Here is a 25,521-nt window from a genome sequence, read left to right as displayed (position 1 = left end):
AACAACTGCCGAGTCTTCCCTGCCTCCCTTCCTAGGCCTCGCCGTTGTCCACCACCCTGGTGCTCTCGGCGCGGCCTAGTCAACGTGGTTAACGACCGACATGCATATGAAGTGGATTGTACGTGCAGAGGCCGACAGCAGGGTCCATGGCCGCACACAACGAAATGCCTCCTTATTACGCGCAAAATAATGATTCATCCACCTGACATCAGGGACCCACCGAAAGGGCCTCTGTATTTTGCGAAAAAAACGTTACCGCCGCTGACAGCTCGGACCCACTAGCTATATCTTCACACGCAAGGATGTGCCTCCTTATTACGGACAAAAAAATGAATACTCCCCCTGTTAGCTGGGACCCAGTATAGTGGCAGGCTGACTTGTGGGACTACTAATTTGACGGGGACGGAGGGATTTGTCAACTTAGTCAATATGCACGATTCTAGCTACAGTGACCGTACGATGTCCATCCAATGATCGTAGTGCTTCTTCAACCTCTAGTCTTCTTGCTCCAGCCGCCCAAACCAACGCAGGTCATGCCTCATGCTCCTGCCTCCCGTGGCCGGCTGCGATGCGGCGGAGGCCTCACCGCCCCCGACTACTCCCACCGCTGGCCAGGCCACCCCTATACTCACCCACACCCCCTGTTATTCTGTTGCGACGGCAGCCACACACCGCAGCGAACCAGTGAACCCTCGTACCCCTCTACGTGTGGCATCCACTGTCGTGTCTTCCCCGGCTCCGCTTCGTCCCCTTCCTAGGCCTCGCCATCGTCCACCGCCCTGGTGCTCTTGGTGCGGCGTGGTCAACGTGGTCAAGGAACAGCTTCCATCGGACGTGGACTGTACGTGGAGAGGCTGATAGCTGGGTCCACGACTGCAGCAAGGAAGTGCCTCCTTATTACGTGCAAAATAATTATTCCTCCACCTGACAGCGGGGACCCACCGGACGGGCCATCGTATTTTGCAAAAAAAAATGTTTCCCCCTAACTGCTGGGACACACCAGCTACATCTTCGCACGCAAGGAAGTTCCTGACAGTTGGGACCCACCTGGTCGAAGCGTACGTAGCGTTGTCATTCTGGTCGTCAACGTGTACGTACATATATACTTGTGGATGTAGAGGCGCGCACGTGTCGTAGTAGAGGCGCACATGTAGCATGTACACGTACGTACAGCGGCCAGGGTGCAAGAAAGAAAATACGACCACGTATGTGTACATACGGGCGGGGTCTCGAATGCCTACTCGCGCATACGTACGGCCAGGGCTCGTGTACATGGCTGGGTCGTAACGGAGAAACAACGTCGTCGTCGTGTTCATGGGGAGGCAACAGAATGCATCGTGTTCATGGGGAGGCAACGGAATGCGTCGTGTTCATCGGGAGGCAACAGAACGCGTGGGTCGGAACGTAATGCGTAGTCGTGTTCATCGGGAGGGCTTGGACGGAATAGGCGATGGAAACGAGGCCTGGCGTACCTCAAAACGGAGGAAACGGACCTCCTACGTTCGGAACGGGGTCCTATTGATCGGGAGGGGTGTGGCATACCGCAAAACGGAGGAAACAGACCTCCTATGGTCGAAACGGGGGGTCCTGTTGATCGGGAGGGGTGTGGCGTACCACAAAACGGACGAAACAGACCTCCTACGGTCGAAACGGGGGTCCTGTTCATCGGGAGAGGTGTGGCGTACCGCAAAAAGGACGAAACAGACCTCCTACGATCGAAACGGGGGTCCTGTTCATCGGGAGGGGTGTGGCGTACCGCAAAATGGGAATCCACGGGATACTGTTCATCTCCACCGTTGACCTCCTCCAGCCTCCACGGGCTACCGTCGACCTCCTCCAGCCTCCACGGGCTCCTGTTCATCCAACCTCCACCGCGCGCTACTCCACCCGCTACTGTTCAACCACCCCTCCACGGGCACCCATCCACCGTCTACTGTTCATCCAGCCCTCCACACCATGGGGTCCTGTTCAACCACCCCTCCACGGGCACCCCTCCACTGTCTACTGTTCATCCAGCCGCCCACCACACCACGGGGTCCTGTTCATCCAGAGGCAACGCCACCGCTCACTGTTCATCCAGCCCCCCCAGCAACACTCACTATTCATCCCAGAGGCAGCATCGATCGGCTTCTGTTAGTAGCAGTACCGAAGGAATCGCTCGATCGGGTTCAGTTAACAACCATCGATCGATCGCTCGGGTTCAGTAACGCGTAGCCTGCAGTGCAATCACTCGGGTTCAGTTAGAGCCCAACGCCTCGCTCGGGTTCAGTTAGAGCCAATGCCTCACACACACGCGCGTACGTGTACAAGAGAAACGCGCATCGCTTGGCCCCCGACCTCCCACCGTAACCGGGAACTCCCCGAAATTTTCCTCCCCCTCGCTTCTACCACGGTTTTTTCCGTTATGGACGGCCCAAAGAATGTCATGCAGCTGCATCTCCGGCCCGCCCAGGACGAAAAGCCCATTTTCTGTCATGATTTTTTGTCATAGAAGTAGGAGCCCACCACATCTATGATGATACCGGGTTTTGTCACAATTATCGTCATAGAAGTGTCATACGTATGATAGAAAAAATAGGCGTTCGGCCCAAAATGTCACGGATGTGTCTTTTTTTTATAGTGTTAGGAGCATGTTTTCTTCCAAACCTTTATATCCAATTGGTGGCACTATGAGCTATTCATTACGAAGGTACATGGTTTGCTACTATCTTGCTACTCTTTTTGTACTGTCATTCGACAGTAATACTAGTGGTTTGCATGTCAATTTATTGGCAGGGTGGACCTACATTGGAGGTGCAGGACAAGATTCAATAATTGGATGCTGAATTTTGGTTGTATCGATTTCACCTCTTCCATCACTGCGAACATGGATATCCTTGGTCTGATGAAGAATAGGCGCTATATTTCTGCTCTGAACCAGCAAATCAATTCAGTATGAAATTTTCTAGGGCAAAACATGACTGTATCAAATTGTCCAGTGCAAAACATGACAGATGCTAAGCGGAAGGGACATGTTTAAACCGAAAATAAAAGGTGGGGTATATGTTTACTAGCTGCTTGATATTTGTGCAGACAGAGATGTCTGCCCGTTGCTATTTGGCAAACACACAAAGTGACCGCAATTTTGGTTGAACTGCACAAGAGAATAGTATAGTCACTACATGCAGTGCCATTTGAAAATAGACACAGAAAGATTGGATAGTCACTTCATGGACTGCATAAAAGTAGTATTGCAGTATTTATTGGGCAACACTAGGTGCTTCATTGCTTTGGTGTTATTATACAATGGGCATCATTTTGCCTAAGTTAAAGTTTGTATTCCGAAAATAGTCTCGTCATGTGATCGAGAGAAGACCAAATCATATTGCAGTGGATGTTCCTCCATCATGTGTGGTTCATTCTCATGGTTCCAGCTGTTGGTGAAACCACTTACGTTTGCAAGAGGAATTGTAGACTTCACTAACAAATTTGCCTTTCAGTCTGTACTGAATGTTGGCCAAGAGAAGCATCCATGTTAGTAGGAAGAACATATGTTTTTTCTAGATCTTTGTTTTGGAGCTACATATTTATATATGATCTGTGAATCATTGAGATGCATTAACATGTTGATGTTATATATGGGAATCGTACTAGTTGGTTTTGAATTTGGGATACTAATGTGAACATATTACGATCCAGGCCTGTGAATCTCGTGTGAACATTTTGAACGGATCGGCTCTTACTGCTGTGCATAGCATGATCCTTATTTCTGTGTTCTCAGTGTTTACAAGTTACTAACAGTTCGATATTTCTGTTCGCTCAGTGTTTACAAGTTACTAATCGATCACTAGCTAGCCTACTAATGCGCTCCTGGCAGTTCTAGTTTCGACGCAAGATCCGAAGTGGTAGTTTTTTGAATAAAAATGCCTACCTCTGAAGAAACTGACAAGCTGGTCTGAAGAAAATGCCATGCGAATTTGAAGAAACTGCCAGCAAAAATGTTCGAAAATGCCTTATCTCCCAGCGAATGTTCATCAGCTAATCCAATCATACACGTACACCATCCGACCTACTCGATCCTACACGTACACTATCTGACCTACTCGATCCTACACGGATAAATAGCAGATCACACACGTACTACCTCCTTTCCGGTTTGCAGGGCTCAATTCAAAAAACGACCTACTCGATCCTACAGGAATAAATAGCGGATCACGCACGTACTACCTCCTTTCTGGTTTGCAGGGCTTAATTCAAAAATCTAACCAACCAAGGTAGATGATGAGTGGTGGAACCATTTTTAGCAAGGAGGGAGTACCTCATCTGGATGATTCGAGTGCACTTGTTTGACCGTCATGCCGACATGCGACCCAGCACGGACGGGACGCGCCACTGACGGGACGGGACGACACAATCGTAATTTCAGTTTTTCTAGTTTTCCATGGCAAGCTGGCACGCTAAGCCATGCCAGCTTATGCATTGAATTCCGATGACCGTGATGACCATCGCGTTTCCTGCGACACGCTAGTTCGCCTACCTTCTGCCTATAATTACTGTTTCCCAGGCTTCTCCGGTGGAACCATCACCCAAATCGCCCTATCCTCATAAGCCCCCACCGGCCCGACGTCGCTCACCACTTATCCTCGCTCTCGCCAGATCCGCCAAGCCCCCGCCCGTCCGTGATAGGCAACACTGGAGGCGGTCACCGCCGGAACTAGTGTTTGGTGTTTCACCGGAAGGCTGACAGAGGGAGGAGGCATTCTATTGGTCTTTAGATGGCAATGCGGACTATGAGGAGTTGTTGGAGCGCGACCGCCTGGCGGAGGAGCAACGTATTGCCAATTTGCGCTGCCAGCCGGACATGGAGCAGCAACACACTGACGCTCTATGTCGCGAGCAGAGCGCCCGCAACTGGGCAGACTACATGGAGGCTGGCGCCCAGCAAATAGCCCTGGAGGCTGTCGGGCACGCACGCGTTCGCAATGCCGATTTTTACTTCCAGCTTGTCAAGTGGACCACGTCGGCATGGAAAGAGCCAACATGCCCGAGCAACGCGCCCTATCGCACCTCTGGCAAGTCCGAGGTGAGGCGGATGACGCCAGTGCCGACGTTTAGCATGTACCGCAGATGGTGGCCGGCATCGTCTAGTTAGCTAAGAGTATGTTAGTACTTGTATGCTACTAGAGTATTAGTGGGAGTAGATAGTTAACTTGGCTATGATGGTTGTCAACGTGGAAGTTCAGTACTCTATATGTGGATTAGACCTGTTACTTTGCTCTGAATGTTGAACTTTCCGTTTGAACGTATGGAATGGGCTATTATTTTTATATATAAATGGGTTGTATTTGTCCTCCACGGGTTTAGAGGCTGACTTGTGGGCCTACCAAGTTGACGCGTACACAATCAGGAGATGATTGTACGTGGAGAGGATGATAGCAGGGACCCGCCAAGGTCATGGAAGTACGCAAGCAAGTGCATCCTTATTTCAAGCCAATAAAAATGGCTCCTCCTAATGGACTTCTGACATCTGGGTCCCATGGCATTGTCAACGTAGTCAATAAACGAGAGAATTGCACAACGAGCAGCTGACACCAGGTACCTAGCAGCTCGCCCAGTTATTTTTGTTTTGGGTTAATTTGATAAATGCCACTCCAAATCTGGTGTTTTCGAGAAGAAATGCCACTGCAATTTCCAAACTTTGAAAAATGCCATTTCATGCCATTTCTAGTGGCATTTTTCGAAGTCTGGAGTGGCGTTTTTTAAAGTTTGCAAATTGCAGTGGCGTTTTCCAAAGTTTGCAAAAATTGCAGTGGCATTTTTCATAGTTTGGAAATTGAAGTGGCATTTTTATGAATTGCCATAATTGGAGTGGCATTTATCTAATTTGTTTTTGAGACGGAAGCAGGGTGTCAACTGGGCTGTGCGGGGCACTCTGGCCTGTCTAGACAGCCTTCTCTTTTATGTTTACCACAGACCAGCCCAGTAGTTTTTCTTTCAGAAAATGGCTAGCCTAGTTTATTTGTGATTTGCCAAGTAAGTCCTTTTGTCAGGCCTGTTGGGCTGCAAATCTTCCAAGACGAGGAGAGCTTCATTTGGCTGGCCGAGAAAATGGCCTATCAGTAATGAGAAATGGGTGTACATTTTTAAACACATCAAACCGGCAATTAGTTTCAAATTTCTTTTTTTTTCATTTTGAGATTTTAAAATGCATTGATTTTTATGCGTGGACAATTTGTTGGATTTTATATTGATATACATTTATTTTTAAAATCAGTTTGAATGTGACTCGAAATTTCGGGATTAAAAACAGTTCTGACCACACCGAAATATGCAAAAATTTTGTATAATTTTTTAACCATGGTCACGATATGGGCTGTAATGCTAACAAAAAGAATATGGGCTCCAAAAAAATCTTAAGAATTAGCAAATTGGCTGTAAATTATTAGAAATAATGGCAGATGGGTTGTATGCTGTTTTCCACAGATTCGAGGCTTTCCTGAAAAAGGTTGATGCACAATAAGTGACTGTTGGATGTCCATCCAATGGCCTTCGTGCTTCTTCAATCTCTGTTCTTCCTGCTCCAGCCGCTCAAACAAGCGCCGGCGGGACTGCCTGCTCCCTCCTCCCTACAACCGGCTGTACTATCGCACAGGCCTCACCGCCCCACCGTACTCCCATCGCTGGCCAAGCCATCCCTCTACTCACCCACACCTGATGTTATTCTCTGGCGACAGCAGATGAACCAGTAAACCCTCGTATAGTCATACTTCCCTCCGCGTGGGAAACAACTTCCGAGTCTTCCCTGGTGTCACATCCTAGTTAGCCATGCATTAGAGTGTTGCATCATGTTTACTCTTTCATCAGAAACCTGAAATGGGGATGACAGAACCCCCAGTCCCCTCTGAATCCAATTAGGGTTTACTAAAAACTTTTTCAATGAACCTGAAATGCCCTTCTAAAATGCCCATCATTTTTGTCTTGGTTCAGAACCTCTGCCAAAAGTGGTGCACATTTTCCTAGGCCAGCTTAGGGTTTTTGAATTAAATCATAAATATTTGAATTTGGGCATTTAAAATTATATAAAATATTTAAATGCTCAAATATCTCCAAACTAAAATGTTTCATGTTGGAAATAATCCAACTATGGACCAGGAGTAGTTTGGTGATTTTAGGAGTAGCCTAAGTATTTTATTTAATTCAACAAAGTTGCAGAAGTATTAAAAAAACAGAAAACAGAAAGAAATGGAAAAAGCTTACCTGGCGCCTGCTCCCGGCCCACCTGCCGGCCCAGCCCAGCGTCGCTCCAGCGAGATGCTTGCCGGCCAGGCAGGCAGGCAGGTGCCCGATGGCGACCGCAGCGCGCGCCACGCACCTGCTCGCCGCCTCGCCGCTCCCCACGCCCGGTGACGTCGTGGACCGGCCTCCCTCGCTCCCCCGAACCCCCCAGACACCCCCTCTCCTCTCCAGCTCCTCCCCCTCGCGCTCCCCCGCCATGACCGACGCCACCATCGCCGTGCCTTCGTCGTAGCCGTGCTCCCCGCCGCCCGTGCGTCCTCTCATCGTGTCCAGGAGCTCCGCCGCTGTCCACCCCATCGAGCAAGCCGAGCCCCGAGCGCTCGCAACGCCCGAGTCCACCGCAACGACCTCGCCCAAACCGCCGTCGCCGGAGATCCCCTTCAACGCCGTCATCGCTCCGGTCCATCTCCGGCCACACCAAGGGCTTCGTCGCACTCACTGTGAGCTTAGCCATCTTCCCCTTCCTTCCGTTCTTGCTCCCGAGCCGTGTAGCAACCTCCCGGAGCTCAACCGCACCCACCGCCGTGGAGCTCGTCGCCGACGTGCTCCCGGTTACCCTCCGACCACTCCACGGTGTCCATCATGCTCACCGTGTCACTTAGCACCTAGCTAGCCACTCCCCGAGCCTCACCGACCCCTCTAGCGTCAAGTTCGTCTTCGGCCGAACCCCGGTGGCCGCCAAAGTCGTCGCCGGCGCCAACTCCGGCCACCCCGACTCCAACGGACTCCACCAAGAGCTGCGGCTTGTCCTCAGCTCCACTCCGGTGGTCTCCGCGACCCATTTGGTGGCCGAAACGGCCAAAACCACTTCCGCCGCCGCGTCGGGCTCGCCGGCGGCTAAACGCCGGTGCAGCCGACCCGGGTTTGACCACGGGTGGGCCCTGGTTGACTCCCCTGAGTCAATGACAGGTGGGGCCCAGCCCTGTTAATTAAACAGGTTTAGTTTTAATCAAACTTTAATTAATTTAATCACCCTGACATGCGGGACCCACTGTCAGGTTTGACCCGGACGTGTTCCGTTGACCTGCTGACGTCACACTGACGTCAGGCTGACGCAATAATTGATTTTCTGGAATTAATCTAATATAGGAAATTCCAGAATATAATTTAAACTTCAAAAATTCATAACTTTTATTCTGTAACTCCAAATCAGACAAATTATATATGAAAAATGATCAGAAAAATCCAATCTATCCATATGTACTATTTTCATGCATGATTAAACAAGTTAACTTGATGTTTAATGCAGAACAAGGAAAAACACTTTAAAGGGCCATGTTTGAGTTTGAAATTTGAATCTTTGATTCAAATTGGTTCAAACCCTTCTGGTCTTAGCTGCATTAGCCCAACACACTCATATTGCTAGGTTTCATGCATACATCATATTGTTGCACATTGTTTGGTGATGGTTGTGTATCGGTGTTCTTTGCGGCAGGATCTGCCTCCGAGGAGTATCGTGATTACCCTAACGAAGAACCGTATCAGTGCATCGAACCATCAGGCAAGCAACCAACCATTTGATCATATCGATACAATCCCATGTTCTCGCTCCTGCTCTCTTTTACTGCATTAAGACAACGCGTTTCAAACTGCTGTGTACTATGGTAGTTGAACCCACTTCCTCTGCATGACCTGTCATTGCCACAGTAACTAGATGAAACCCACTAGCATGTGTAGGAGTTGATTGAGCCATATGTATGTGTTGTTCCTACCTTGCTATGCCTGCTATGCTTAGAGTCGTGTCAGGTCTGGTTCATCTGGGTGATGGGCTAGAGTGAAATGATTATGTCGGTAATAAGAGTGGTGTGGTGAACACGATTTGGTAAAGGTATCGATGAGAGGCCATGTAGGAGTACATGGTGGGTTGTTTCATTGAAGCCGACCTTAAGCACTGAGATCCGTATGTGTGATTTAAGAATCAGCTACTACCATGCATTGGGCCCGAAACCAATGGACCCTCTCGGCTTCTTATTCACCCTAGTTCTCCGTCCAGGAGTTGCAAGTAGTTTCTGGTGTTTGTAGCCTATTGGAGGCCGTGGACAGCGCTGACCGTAGGGGTGGGCTGTGATGCGGTAGGTACGTGGCCGGGTGTACCGAATACCCGTTAGGTATCTCGGGAACCCTGTTCACATCGTTCGGGGCCGTATGGGAAACCTCAGCCGGACTCCCTGCGGATGGAACCTGGATAGGCGATAAACCTGGACTGGAGGCTTAGGTGGTTAGGTAGGTCGTGGCCGACACCCACGTTGGGCTTCCGCTTGAAGGTTGCCGAGTACATGTCGTGTAAACGACGGTAAGTGGTGAGAGCGTGTATGAAGAAGTACACCCCTGCAGGGTTATCATGATCTATTCGAATAGCCGCGTCCGCGGTAAAGGACTACTTGGTTGCCTATACAGTTCATAGACAAGTAAATGGAAACTACTAAAAGCCTCAAGATAAGTGTGAGTGCCGAGGATGGCTCTTCCGTAGGAAGACGGAGGTGGATCCTCGGTAGTGTATTGAATTGGTGAGTAGTGGACTCGTGTGCGCAAAACCATTTCGAGTTGGAGTCTCGTAGGTTAGCCTAGCCAAGAGTCAAAGCTGGCTTGCTGCAACAACTCCACCAACCCTTCTTGATAATATGCATGTATGTAGGATCTGATGTAGGTCTTGCTGAGTACCTTCGTACTCATGTTGCTATAATTTACATTTTTACAGAAGACGCTGCAACCCCTTCTGATGGGTTCTACGTAGACGTTGACATCAATGAGTAGGCTAAGGCCCAGGTGGTGATCCTGAGCTTGTGAAGGACCTCGTAGTATAGCTAGGCTTTCCAAGCCTCTTTTATTTTACTAGTTGTCTGTACTCAGACAAGTTACTTCCGCTGCTGGTTTGTATGACTGTATGACTTGAATGCTGGGTCGTGTGACCCGTACCTTTGTGTATGTTATGTATGGCTCTCTGAGCCTTAAATAAAGTACTTGTGTCATAGAGTCATGTTGTGATGCCTTGTTGTATTTGCACATATCGAGCATATTGTGTGTATGTTTGAAATGCTTGGTATGTGTGGGATCTGACTATCTAGTTGTTTATCCTTAGTAGCCTCTCTTACCGGGAAATGTCTCCTAGTGTTACCACTGAGCCATGGTAGCTTGCTACTGCTCGGGAACACTTAGGCTGGCCGGCATGTGTCCTTCTTCGTTCCTGTGTCTGTCCCTTTGGGGAAATGTCACGCATTGAGTACCGGAGTCCTGTTAGCCCGCTACAGCCCGGTTTACCGGAGTCCTGCTAGCCCAGTGCTACAGCCCGGACCCACTTGCTGATGACCGACACGTTCGTTGCTGGGTCATGGATGCCTGTCCCTGTAAGTCTGTGCCACTTTGGGTTTACGACTAGTCATGTCAGCCCGGGGTCTTTATCATATGGATGCTAGCGACACTATCATATACGTGAGCCAAAAGGCGCAAACGGTCCCGGGCAAAGGTAAGGCGACACCCGTGGGGTTACCGTGCGTGAGGCCGCAAAGTGATATGAGGTGTTACAAGCTAGATCGATGTGACATCGAGTCGGGGTCCTGACAGCGTTGGCATCAGAGCCGGACTGCCTGTAGGTTCTCCAAGCCAAACCGGTCGATGTTGAGTCTAGAAATTCTTTAGTTATATGTAGGGGAATTGTTTGTGGGTTGGAACGTAAGGCTCTTTTTACTCCTTTATCTTATGACATTCTGATCTGAGTCAGTCTATTCTTCCACCGGGGGTTAAGGAATTAGGATCTATTCTCTCTATCAGGATCACGCGTTACTAATCAGTAGTACCTTATAGGGTTGATGGATACAAGCCTAGTTCAGTTCTTCTACCACGTTATGTTGTTAGGATGGTTTCAGAACTTTGATATGATGATGTTGAGTGTGTATGAAATCCTTTGTCAAATGTCTCAAAATCCTTCTTGAGCATTTACAGCTGTTATGCTGCCGAAATTTTGCTAGAAATTCTAATGCCTTTGCATTATGATTGTGCTTTCAGATGGCCACTCGCGACCTCAATCAAGTGGTTCGCCTGACTCGATGCCTAGATGTACCCGGCCATACTGCCATGTTGGTCAGGGTAATGACTGAGGCTGGATACCGTTGGTATCCTGAGTACACGGACGAAGAGCAATTTCGAGACTTTAATCAAAGCCAGTATCTCTGCACTGTCAGGATATTTCCATCTTATCCTGGGTCCACCGAGCCCCTTCACTGCTCCTATGGACTCGGGGTTACTATTGAGATGGCTGTGCAGGACGCCGCCTACTCTATGATGACCATCATGCGAGTCAGATCTGGACTATTTCGGGACTCTGATTTCCGGTATATGCCAGGATCACTTCCGGGAGCACAAGGGTATCTTCAGGCTATCTATGCTGACCCCACTCAGGAGGATTCACGGACTCGCACCACTGCTGAGATGCTCGAGGATAAGGACCGTGAAAATCGGGCCTTGAGGTTAGAGCTCTTCAATACCCGTGCTGACCACTGGGCCACATTGACTCGGTTTGCACCGGCGGTGCAAGCTGGATATTCGGATATGCGCGATCTCTATCCTGTGAGATCTGCTTTGCCAGACGTGATGGGTTGGCGTGATGTAGGAGGCATCACCCCACCTCGCGGTCCCCGCAGGCCACCGTCTGTTGGTCCAAGACCTCATCCTAGCCCCTATGGTCCACAAGCTCCGCGAGATCGTCTGTTTCTGGATGATCATGTTGAGCTTCCAGGCTATGGAGGTGACTTCTACGAGGACTACTACGGATCGGTCTGAGTTAGTGGTAGTATCACTAGTTCGTGTTAGCTGTGTCGTCTATCGTCCTGCGTGACTCGTGGGATATGACCTAGTTTGTATCGCCTTCCGGAGGTGTAGAAAAATAATGTATAGGAGCTTGGAATGCCTCCGATGAGATGTAATCCTCTTTTCACCGTAATAGTACCTTGTTTGGTCTTGTACTAAACCCTGTATGGTGTGTATGACGATGGAATAAGACGCAGTTTCTGTATCTACCATGTCATACGGATGATCATCTTGCATTCCGAGTTATTCCTTACATTCTGTATCCTATGTCGGAATTTTATCATCCTGACTAAATCATTGTCTTGTTTACCTAGGATGGTCAACACGCGCACTAACCCTGCTCCTCAAGAGCAGGCCGAAGGCAGCAAAGTCAGGAATGCAAATCTGCCTCATCCTCCTTCCCTAGCCGAGGTTATGATGGAAGCCGAAAGAAACAAGTGGGAGACCAACCGTTTGTTGGAGCGTATTGAACAGAACACGGCGCACCATCAGAGGACTAACGTGGTGTCACTCAGTGATTTTATCAAGTTACATCCACCCACGTTCCACCACTCCGTCGAGCCTCTCGACGCTAATGATTGGCTTCGCAATATTTCTCACAAACTGTGTTCCGCGCTGGTAGCGGAGGCTGACAAGGTCACCTTTGCTGCATATCATCTTGAAGGCCCCGCCAGTCTATGGTGGGAGAATTATGGAGCCATGCGCCCAGCGAGCCATGTCACTACTTGGGCTGAATTCAGCAAGGCTTTCCGTGAACATCACATTCCGGAGGGTCTCATGGACCGTAAACGTGAGGAATTTTGCAGTTTCACTCAGGGCCGACTCTCTGTGGATGCTTACAGCAGGGAGTTCGGTAACCTCGCACGATATGCAACTGAGGAAGTTTCTACTGATGCCAAGAAGCAAGCAAGGTTCCGTAAGGGGCTTAGTCCTGAGCTTCGTCGCGACCTCCGTCTGCATGAGTGCACATCTTTTCAGAAACTTGTTAACAAGGCCATCAGTGCTGAAACTGGTCAGACTGATTATGATGCAACACGCAAGCATGGCCGTGACATGGGTTCCTCATCCGGTGCTGGTCCTCAGAAGCGCCGCGTGTGGGTGCCCAACACCGCCCTGCCACCCAGGTTCACACCGAGGCCATCTTTACAGGCGCCTCGCCCCGTTCAACAGTCTGCACCAGCCAAGCCCTATGGGGGTCCAACCAACAATGCTCCTCCACGTACCAGTTCTGTGACTTGTTTCAAGTGTGGGGAATCTGGCCACTATATGCGTGAGTGTCCCCAGACCAACCCCAACCAATCTGCTAAAGCTGTTGGCCGTGGCAAGCCGACAGGGAAAGTGTTCCACGCCAAGCCGGCCACCGCTACACGTGGCCATGTCAACTGTATCTCTGCCGAAGAAGCTCAAGAGGATCCCAATGTCGTTCTCGGTACGCTCCTTGTTAATTGCCACCCGGCATCTGTTCTTTTCGATACAGGAGCCTCTCATTCATTTATATCCGAGAACTATGCTCGTCTGCATAACACCGCATTCTGTGACATGCCATCCACTATGGAAATTTCTACTCCTGGTTCTAGATGGCAGACCTCCAGGGTAAGTTATGGAAATGAAATCCAAGTCGACAGACTTGTTTTCCTTGCATCTTTGATAGCTCTCAAATTTTCAGATATTAATATCATTTTGGGTATGGATTGGATGCCAGCTCATCATGCCAAAATTGATTGCTTCTCTAGGATTGTTCAACTCACTCATCCTTCGGGGAAGATAGTCAATGTCTTGACCCGATTAGCCAAGCGACAATTATATTCTCTTAACGCCAGCCCTTTGCCAGACCTTGGAGACGTTCCGGTAGTCAGTGACTTCCCGGATGTCTTCCTAGAGGAATTGCCAGGTGTTCCACCTGACAGGGATGTTGAGTTCGTAATAGACCTCATTCCAGGAACCGTTCCGATTGCTAGAAGACCCTATAAGATGGCACCACTAGAACTAGCCGAGCTTAAGAAACAACTCGATGAGTCCTTGAAAAAGGGTTTCATCCGACCTAGTTCATCTCCGTGGGCTTGCCCCGTCCTCTTCGTCAAGAAGAAGGATGGTACGGACCGGATGGTTGTAGATTACCGACCGGTCAATTTGGTCACAATCAAGAACAAATATCCGCTCCCTAGGATCAACGACCTGTATGATCAGCTCGCTGGATCCTCAGTCTTCTCCAAAATGGATTTGAGGTTGGGCTACCATCAAATCAAAATCAGAAACGGGGACATTCCTAAAACGGCCTTTGTTACTCGTTATGGCCAATACGAGTACACCGTCATGTCCTTCGGTTTAACCAACGCTCCAGCCACCTTTTCTCGGTTAATGAACTCAATCTTCATGGAGTATTTGGATAAATTCGTCATAGTTTATCTCGATGATATACTCATCTACTCCAAGAACGAGGAAGAACATGCCGAACATCTAAGGCTAGTGTTGAAGAAACTTCGAGAGCACCGCCTTTATGCCAAGTTTTCCAAATGTGAATTTTGGTTGTCAGAAGTGACCTATCTGGGTCATGTAATATCTGGTAAAGGTATTGCTGTTAACCCTGAGCGAGTTCAAGCCGTCCTTAATTGGACTCCACCTGAATCGGTCAAGCAAGTTCAGAGTTTTCTGGGCTTAGCGAGCTATTGCCGTCGCTTTGTCGAAAACTTCTCCAAAGTTGCTAAACCTCTAACCGAACTCCTCAAGAAAGATAAGAAGTTCGAATGGACTTCACAATGTGAGCACAGCTTTCAGGAACTGAAAAGACGCCTGACTTCTGCTCCCGTACTGGTACCGCCAGACTTCTCCAAGGACTTTGTTATCTACTGCGACGCCTCGCGACAAGGACTAGGTTGCATTCTCATGCAAGATCGACACGTAATTGCTTACGCTTCACGACAATTGCACCCACATGAGGAGAATTATCCTACTCATGATCTAGAGCTTGCAGCCGTAGTCTATGCACTTAAGACCTGGCAACATTACCTCCTCGGTAACCGTTGCAAAATATTCACTGATCACCAAAGTCTGAAGTACATTTTCACCCAACCGGATTTGAATCTCAGGCAAAGACGTTGGGTTGAGTTGATCACAGATTTCGACTTAGGAATAACTTACACCCCAGGGAAAGCCAACGTCATGGCTGATGCGCTAAGTCATAAATCTTATTGTAACAACCTAATGTTACAACAAAGTCAACCGCTTCTCCATGAGGAATTTCGGAAGCTTAACCTTCACATTGTTCCTCAAGGTTTTCTTTCCACCTTGGTGGCGAAACCTACCCTTACGGACCAGATCGTCAAGGCACAGAAGGTAGATCCGGGAATCTCCCGCATCAAGAGAAACATCAAGAAAGGAATTGCGAATTGTTTCTCCATTAATGATCAAGCGGTCGTATACTTCGGGAATCGACTAGTGGTTCCCAAAGTGCGAAACCTGAGGCGATTGATCCTTAAGGAGGCTCATGAATCTCCTCTCACCATTCATCCCGGTAGTACTAAGATGTATCAGGACCTACGCCAGAGGTTCTGGTGGACTAGGATGAAGAGAGAAATTGCTCAGTATATTGCTAATTGCGACGTCTGTCGTCGTGTAAAAGCAGAGCATCAACGGCCTGCTGGCACCCTTCAACCCTTAGCTATTCCTGAATGGAAATGGGATAAAATTGGTATGGATTTCATTACCGGTTTTCCCAGGACCAAGAGAGGGAATAATGCTATTTTCGTCGTTGTCGATCGTCTTTCCAAAGTAGCCCATTTCCTACCTGTTCGTGAGAGTATAACCGCTAGTCAGCTGGCAGACTTATACATCTCCCGAATAGTGTCTCTCCATGGTGTTCCTTTGGAAATTAACTCGGATCAAGGAAGTATTTTCACCTCTCGATTTTGGGAAAGTTTCCAAAATGCTATGGGAACCCGTCTCTCCTTTAGCACCGCTTTCCACCCTCAGTCGAGTGGTCAAGTGGAACGCGTCAACCAGATTCTAGAAGACATGCTTCGAGCCTCTGTTATCTCATTCGGAATGGATTGGGAGAAGTGCCTTCCATTTGCCGAATTCGCTTACAATAACAGCTATCAATCTAGCTTGGGTAAAGCCCCTTTTGAAGTTCTCTATGGACGACGGTGTCGAACACCCCTTAACTGGTCAGAGACCGGGGAAAGACAATTCTTTGGCCCGGATATGATTCAGGAAGCAGAAGAACAAGTTCGCATCGTTCTTGAAAAGTTGAAAACAGCCCAATCTCGTCAAAAGAGTCAATATGACCGAAAACATAAGGCTATGACTTTCGAGGTTGACGAGAAGGCTTATCTTCGGGTTACCCCTCTGAAGGGAACCCATCGTTTCGGTATCAAAGGCAAATTGGCTCCTCGTTACATTGGACCTTTTCGCATTCTCGCCAAACGAGGAGAAGTTGCCTACCAGTTGGAACTACCTCCGCACCTCTCCAGAGTCCACGATGTCTTCCACGTTTCTCAACTCAGGCGTTGCTTCTCGGATCCTATCCGTGGAGTGGACCACGAAACGCTTGATCTCCAAGATAATCTTACATATCGAGAGTACCCCATTCGTATCCTCGATCAGGCCGAGCGTACCACTCGACGTCATAATATCAAGTTTCTCAAAGTACAATGGTCGCACCATTCTGAGGATGAAGCAACTTGGGAAAGGGAGGATCGTCTTCGACTCGAGTACCCCGCCCTCTTTCCGGAGGAACCCAAATCTCGGGACGAGATTCTTTTGAGTGGGGGTGAGTTGTCACACCCTAGCTAGTTCATGCATTAGAGTGTTGCATCATGTTTATTCTTTCATCAGAAACCTGAAATGGGGATGACAGAACCCCCAGTCCCCTCTGAAACCAATTAGGGTTTACTAAAAACTTTTTTTTCAATGAACCTGAAATGCCCTTCTAAAATGCCCATCATTTTTGTCTTGGTTCAGAACCTCTGCCAAAAGTGATGCACATTTTCCTAGGCCATCTTAGGGTTTTTGAATTAAATCATAAATATTTGAATTTGGGCATTTAAAATTATATAAAATATTTAAATGCTCAAATATCTCCAAACTAAAATGTTTCATGTTGGAAATAATCCAACTATGGACCAGGAGTAGTTTGGTGATTTTAGGAGTTGCCTAAGTATTTTATTTAATTCAACAAAGTTGCAGAAGTATTAAAAAAACAGAAAACAGAAAGAAAATGGAAAAACTTACCTGACGCCTGCTCCCGGCCCACCTGCCGGCCCAGCCCAGCGCCGCTCCAGCGAGCTGCTTGTCGGCCAGGCAGGCAGGCAGGTGCCCGACGGCGACCGCAGCGCGCGCCACGCACCTGCTCGCCGCCTCGCCGCTCCCCTCGCCCGGTGACGTCGTGGATCGGCCTCCCTCGCTCCCCCGAACCCCCCAGACACCCCCTCTCCTCTCCAGCTCCTCCCCCTCGCGCTCCCCCGCCATGACCGACGCCACCATCGCCGTGCCTTCGTCGTAGCCGTGCTCCCCGCCGCCCGTGCGTCCTCTCATCGTGTCCAGGAGCTCCGCCGCTGTCCACTCCATCGAGCAAGCCGAGCCCCGAGCGCTCGCAACGCCCGAGTCCACCGCAACGACCTCGCCCGAACCGCCGTCGCCGGAGATCCCCTTCAACACCGTCGTCGCTCCGGTCCATCTCCGGCCACACCAAGGGCTTCGTCGCACTCACTGTGAGCTTAGCCATCTTCCCCTTCCTTCCGTTCTTGCTCCCGAGCCGTGTAGCGACCTCCCGGAGCTCAACCGCACCCACCGCCGTGGAGCTCGTCGCCGACGTGCTCCCGGTTACCCTCCGACCACTCCACGGTGTCCATCATGCTCACCGTGTCACTTAGCACCTAGCTAGCCACTCCCCGAGCCTCACCGACCCCTCTAGCGTCAAGTTCGTCTTCGGCCGAACCCCGGTGGCCGCCAAAGTCATCGCCGGCGCCAACTCCGGCCACCCCGACTCCAACGGACTCCACCAAGAGCTGCGGCTTGTCCTCAGCTCCACTCCGGTGGTCTCCGCGACCCAGTTGGTGGCCGAAACGGCCAAAACCACTTCCGCCGCCGCGTCGGGCTCGCCGGCGGCTAAACGCCGGTGCAGCCGACCCGGGTTTGACCACGGGTGGGCCCTGGTTGACTCCCCTGAGTCAATGACAGGTGGGGCCCAGCCCTGTTAATTAAACAGGTTTAGTTTTAATTAAACTTTAATTAATTTAATCACCCTGACATGCGGGACCCACTGTCAGGTTTGACCGGACGTGTTCCGTTGACCTGCTGACGTCACACTGACGTCAGGCTGACGCAATAATTGATTTTCTGGAATTAATCTAATATAGGAAATTCCAGAATATAATTTAAACTTCAAAAATTCATAACTTTTATTCTGTAACTCCAAATCAGACAAATTATATATGAAAAATGATCAGAAAAATCCAATCTATCCATCTGTACTATTTTCATGCATGATTAAACAAGTTAACTTGATGTTTAATGCAGAACAAGGAAAAACACTTTAAAGGGCCATGTTTGAGTTTGAAATTTGAATCTTTGATTCAAATTGGTTCAAACCCTTCTGGTCTTAGCTGCATTAGCCCAACACACTCATATTGCTAGGTTTCATGCATACATCATATTGTTGCACATTGTTTGGTGATGGTTGTGTATCGGTGTTCTTTGCGGCAGGATCTGCCTCCGAGGAGTATCGTGATTACCCTAACGAAGAACCGTATCAGTGCATCGAACCATCAGGCAAGCAACCAACCATTTGATCATATCGATACAATCCCATGTTCTCGCTCCTGCTCTCTTTTACTGCATTAAGACAACGCGTTTCAAACTGTTGTGTACTACGGTAGTTGAACCCACTTCCTCTGCATGACCTGTCATTGCCACAGTAACTAGATGAAACCCACTAGCATGTGTAGGAGTTGATTGAGCCATATGTATGTGTTGTTCCTACCTTGCTATGCCTGCTATGCTTAGAGTCGTGTCAGGTCTGGTTCATCTGGGTGATGGGCTAGAGTGAAATGATTATGTCGGTAATAAGAGTGGTGTGGTGAACACGATTTGGTAAAGGTATCGATGAGAGGCCATGTAGGAGTACATGGTGGGTTGTTTCATTGAAGCCGACCTTAAGCACTGAGATCTGTATGTGTGATTTAAGAATCAGCTACTACCATGCATTGGGCCCGAAACCAATGGACCCTCTCGGCTTCTTATTCACCCTAGTTCTCCGTCCAGGAGTTGCAAGTAGTTTCTGGTGTTTGTAGCCTACTGGAGGCCGTGGACAGCGCTGACCATAGGGGTGGGCTGTGATGCGGTAGGTACGTGGCCGGGTGTACCGAATACCCGTTAGGTATCTCGGGAACCCTGTTCACATCGTTCGGGGCCGTATGGGAAACCTCGGCCGGACTCCCTGCGGATGGAACCTGGATAGGCGATAAACCTGGACTGGAGGCTTAGGTGGTTAGGTAGGTCGTGGCCGACACCCACGTTGGGCTTCCGCTTGAAGGTTGCCGAGTACATGTCGTGTAAACGACGGTAAGTGGTGAGAGCGTGTATGAAGAAGTACACCCCTGCAGGGTTATCATGATCTATTCGAATAGCCGCATCCGCGGTAAAGGACTACTTGGTTGCCTATACAGTTCATAGACAAGTAAATGGAAACTACTAAAAGCCTCAAGATAAGTGTGAGTGCTGAGGATGGCTCTTCCGTAGGAAGACGGAGGTGGATCCTCGGTAGTGTATTGAATTGGTGAGTAGTGGACTCGTGTGCGCAAAACCATTTCGAGTTGGAGTCTCGTAGGTTAGCCTAGCCAAGAGTCAAAGCTGGCTTGCTGCAACAACTCCACCAACCCTTCTTGATAATATGCATGTATGTAGGATCTGATGTAAGTCTTGCTGAGTACCTTCGTACTCATGTTGCTATAATTTACATTTTTACAGAAGACGCTGCAACCCCTTCTGATGGGTTCTACGTAGACGTTGACATCAATGAGTAGGCTAAGGCCCAGGTGGTGATCCTGAGCTTGTGAAGGACCTCGTAGTATAGCTAGGCTTTCCAAGCCTCTTTTATTTTACTAGTTGTCTGTACTCAGACAAGTTACTTCCGCTGCTGGTTTGTATGACTGTATGACTTGAATGCTGGGTCGTGTGACCCGTACCTTTGTGTATGTTATGTATGGCTCTCTGAGCCTTAAATAAAGTACTTGTGTCATAGAGTCATGTTGTGATGCCTTGTTGTATTTGCACATATCGAGCATATTGCGTGTATGTTTGAAATGCTTGGTATGTGTGGGATCTGACTATCTAGTTGTTTATCCTTAGTAGCCTCTCTTACCGGGAAATGTCTCCTAGTGTTACCACTGAGCCATGGTAGCTTGCTACTGCTCGGGAACACTTAGGCTAGCCGGCATGTGTCCTTCTTCGTTCCTGTGTCTGTCCCTTCGGGGAAATGTCACGCATTGAGTACCGGAGTCCTGTTAGCCCGCTACAGCCCGGTTTACCGGAGTCCTGCTAGCCCAGTGCTACAGCCCGGACCCACTTGCTGATGACCGACACGTTCGTTGCTGGGTCATGGATGCCTGTCCCTGTAAGTCTGTGCCACTTTGGGTTTACGACTAGTCATGTCAGCCCGGGCACTTTATCATATGGATGCTAGCGACACTATCATATATGTGAGCCAAAAGGCGCAAACGGTCCCGGGCAAAGGTAAGGCGACACCCGTGGGGTTACCGTGCGTGAGGCCGCAAAGTGATATGAGGTGTTACAAGCTAGATCGATGTGACATCGAGTCGGGGTCCTGACACCTGGTCCGTGTCATTCCCTTCCTAGGCCTCGCCGTCGTCCACCGCCCTTGTGCTCTTGGCGCGGCCTGGTCAACATGGTCAACGAACGACATGCATCTCAAGTGGACTGTACGTGGAGTGCCTGACAGCTGGGTCCACGGCCGCACGCAAGGAAGTGCCTCCTTATTATGGGCAAAATAATTATTCCTCCAACTGACTGCAGGGACCCATCGGACGGGCCACCATATTTCGTGAAAACAACGTTCCCCCTGACTGCTAGGACCCACCAACTACATCTTCGCACGCAAGGAAGTGCCTCCTAATTACGCACAAAAAATGAATACTTCCACTACTAGCTGGGACCCAGTATAGTGGGAGGCCAACTTCTGGGCCTACTAAGTTGACGGGGACGGAGGGCTTTGTCAACTTAGTCAATATATGCACGATTCTAGCTCCAGTGACCGTACGATGTCCATCCAATGGCCGTAGTGCTTCTTCAACCTCTGGCCTTCTTGCTCCAGCCGCCCAAACCAGTGCCGGTCGTGCCTCGTGCTCCTGCCTCCCGTGGCCGGTTGCAATGCCTCGGAGGCCTCACCACCCCCTACTACTCCCACCGATGGCCAGGCCATCCCTCTACTCACCCACACCCCCTGTTATTCTGCGACGACGGCAGCCTCACACCGCAGCGAACTAGTGAACCCTCATACTCCTCTATGCATGGGCATCCACTGCCGTGTCTTCCCCGGCTCCATGTCGTCCCCTTCCTAGGCCTCGCCGTTGTCCACCGGCCTGGTGCTCTCGGCGCGGCGTGGTCAACATGGTCAAGGAACGACTTACATCATAAGAGTAATATATGTGGAGAGGCTGACAGCTGGGTCCATGGCGGCCGCAAGGAAGTGCCTCCTTATTACGCGCAAAATAATTATTCCTCCACCTGACAGCAGGGACCCATTGGACGGGCCACCGTATTTCGTGAAAAAAACATTTCCCCCTGACTTCTAGGACCCACCAGCTACATCTTCGCACGCAAGGAAGTGCCTCCTTATTACGCACAAAAAAAATGAATAATCCCCCTGCTAGCTGGGACCTAGTATAGTGGGAGGCTGACTTCTGGGCCTACTAAGTTGACGGGGACGGAGGGCTTTGTCAACTTAGTCAATATATGCATGATTGTAGCTCCAGTGACCGTACGATGTCCATCCAACAGCCGTAGTGCTTCTTCAACATCTGGTCTTCTTGCTCTAGATGCCCAAACCAGCGCCGGTTGTGCCTCGTGCTCCTGCCTGCCGTGGCCGGCTGTGATGCGGCGGAGGCCTCACCGCCCCCTACTACTCCGACCGCTGGCCAGGCCATCCCTCTACTCACCCACACCCTTGTTATTCTGCAGTGACGGGAGCCTACACCGCAGCGAACCAGTGAACCCTCATATTCCTCTACGCATGGGCATCCACTTCCGCATCTTCCCCGGCTCCGCGTCGTCCCCTTCCTAGTCCTGGCTATCGTCCACCGCCCTGGTGCTCTCGGTGTGGCATGGTCAACGTGGTCAAGGAATGGCTTCTATCGGACGTGGACTGCACGTGGAGAGGCTGACAGCTGGGTCCACGGCCACAGCGAGGAAGTGCCTCCTTATTACGCAGAATAATGATTCCTCCACCTGACAGCAGGGACCCACTGGGCGGGCAACCGTATTTCGCAAAAAACATTTCCCCCCTCACTGCTGGGACCTACCAGCGACATCTTCGCACGCAAGGAAGTGCGTCCAGGCAAAAAAAAACGATTCCCCCCCTAACTGCTGGGACCCACCAGCTACATCTTCACACACAAGGAAGTGCCTGACAGTCGGGACCCACCTGGTTGAAGCATACATAGCGTTGTCATTCTGGTCGCGAATGTGTACGTACATATTGGTCCATGTAGATGCGCGCACGTGTTATATTAGAGGCGTGCACGTAGCATGTAAACGTACGTACAGCGGCCAGTGTGCAAGAAAGAAAATACGGCCACGTACGTACATACGGGCAGGGTCTCAAATGCCTACTCGCGCATACATATGGCCAGGGCTCATGTACATGGCTGGGTTAGAACTGAGAAACAGCATCGTCGTCGTGTTCATGGGGAGCCAACCGGCTGGTGGGAACAGAATGCGTTGTCGTGTTCATCGGGAGTGCTTGGACCGAACAACCGATGGAAACGAGACCTGGCGTACCGCATAACGGAGGAAACGGCCTTGTGTTCGACCGGCCATGGTCGAAATGGGATCCTGTTCATCGGGAGTTGTCTGGAGTACCGCAAAACGGAGGAGACGAACCTCCTACGGTCGAAACAGGGGTCCTGTTCATCGGGAGGGTGTGGCGTACTGCAAAACGGAGGAAACGGACTTGTGTTGGAGCGCTACGGTCGAAACGGGGGTCTTGTTCATCGGGAGGGGTGTGGCGTACCGCAAAACGGGACTCCACGAGATACTGTTCATCTCCACCGTTAACCTCCTCCAGCCTCCACGGGCTACTGTTCATCCACCGTCGACCTCCTCCAGCCTCCACCTACGACTGTTCATCCACGAGCTCCTATTCATCCAGCCTCCACCGCGCGCTACTCCATCGGCTACTGTTCAACCAGCCCTCTCCACACGGGCTCCTGTTCAACCACCCCTCCACGGGCTACTGTTCATGCAGCCCTCCACCATCCACTGTTCATCCAGCCCTCCACAGGGTGGTCCTGTTCATCCAGCCCTCCACGGGGTCCTGTTCATCCACCCCCACCGGGAATTGTTCATCCAAACCCCCCAGCAACACTCACTATTCATGCAGACGCATCATCGATCAGCTTTAGTTAGCAGCAGTAGCGAAGGAATCGCTCGATTGGGTTCAGTTAACAGCCATCGATCGATCGCCCGGGTTGAGTAACACGTAGCCTGCAGTGCAATCGCTCGGATTCAGTAGGCGAATGCTTTGCTCGGGTTCAGTTAGAGCCCAACGCCTCGCACCCACGCACATGTGTGTATGAGAGAAACGCGCATCGCTCAGCCCCGACCACCCACCGTAACCGAGAACACCCCGATATTTTCCTCGCCCTCGCTTCTACCATGGTTTTTTCCGTCATGGATGGCCCAAAGAATGTCATGAAGCTGCGTCTCTAGCCCGCCCAGGACGAAAAGCCCATTTCTTGTCATGATTTTTTGTCATAGAAGTTGGAGCCCACCACATCTATGGTGATACCGGGTTTTGTCACATTTATCATCATAGAAGTGTCATAAGTATGACAGAAAAAAAATTCGTTCGGCCCTAAATGTCACGGATGTGTCTTTTTTTTTGTAGTGCTCCAAATGAGGTCAATCCAACGCCCACGTCTTCGTATCGTCGAGCCCGAACTTTTGGTACTATTTTCACTATGGTTTGACATACTGGAAATGACAATTTTACCCTTGCCCCTAATCAGCCCCCTCCGAGAGAGTACCCTTTCCGGCGATTCTTTCCGCAGTCGTTGCGCACTTCTCCCGGGAGCCTTCTTCATCCCCAGGCAAGCCACAACCACCATTTGCATGATAGCCATGCAGAAGCATTGGTTTTCAACTTGAATCTTTAATAACTACTTGAGTGCTTTGCTGTTGTTGTCATTATTTCGGTTATGCTTACGGATCGGTGTTTACCGTCATGATATGTTTTCTTGCACTCTATTATTATGATCTTCGTGCTAGTATTAATTTAATATTTGCAACGTTTGGTAGTAGTACATGTTGGTGATGGTCTTTGGTGCATGACTATCGTCTATTCCAAGTACCGTTATTATGCACGTTCCTTTGCATCTAGTTGATGAAATACTTGCATGGTAGTTTTATCGTTATGTTATTGTATGGTATTTATTGTTTATGATAGTGGTCATGCTATGTTATGGGTAGTGTTCTAGTTGTGATATCCATGCTCGTCAGTATGCCATGCTCATTGGGATAATTGGTTAAATGTTGTTGTTATGCTCGTTGATTGGGATGCACCCCCATGCTTATGTTAATATCATGTTCATGCATTGTAGTTGCATCATGTTATTTTTATCATGGCTCAGCATATTGCATTCAAGTTTAACTAGATTAAATTGAACTTGAACATTTTTTGGTTGAGTCATGGTGCCACCATACCGAGCTGACCAGTGCAACCACGCTTACCTCATGGGTGGGGGGGGGGTTCCTAACTGGGTCTATTGCCATGCCTCTCGCCGGTGCCTCCCGCGACGGAAGGTTATGCGCGGGCGCTACCTTGGCCAGGTAGGACGGCATAAACCTTGTGTACCCGTTGTTTTGTAAGGATCCTTGTCCCCGTTTGGGACCGTTTTGCCACGATGGTGGCCGTTGCTACCTTTGGTAGGCACGAGGCCACCCAGGACATAGCCCAATGGGGAGTTGGTCGGAGTGGCCGGGAGAGTGTCATGGCAGTAGGACGGTTTTGTCCGAACGCCATTGGTCCACCCGAATGGATGTGCGAAGCCATGGGTTTCGTGGTGTGGGTACAGTGTGCTAACCTCTGCAGTGTGTGTGTGTGTGTGTGTGTGTGTGTGTGTGTGTGTGTGTGTGTGTGTTTGTGTGTTAAATCTATCAATAGCCACGCCCGCGGATATGGGCCCAGTTCGTGTCGGTCCCACTATGGGT

This window comes from Triticum dicoccoides, chromosome 4A (assembly GCF_002162155.2).
Source record: "Triticum dicoccoides isolate Atlit2015 ecotype Zavitan chromosome 4A, WEW_v2.0, whole genome shotgun sequence".
NCBI lineage: Eukaryota > Viridiplantae > Streptophyta > Magnoliopsida > Poales > Poaceae > Triticum > Triticum dicoccoides.
The sequence above is the reverse complement of the archived record's forward strand: the minus strand, read 5'-3'. Positions refer to the sequence as shown.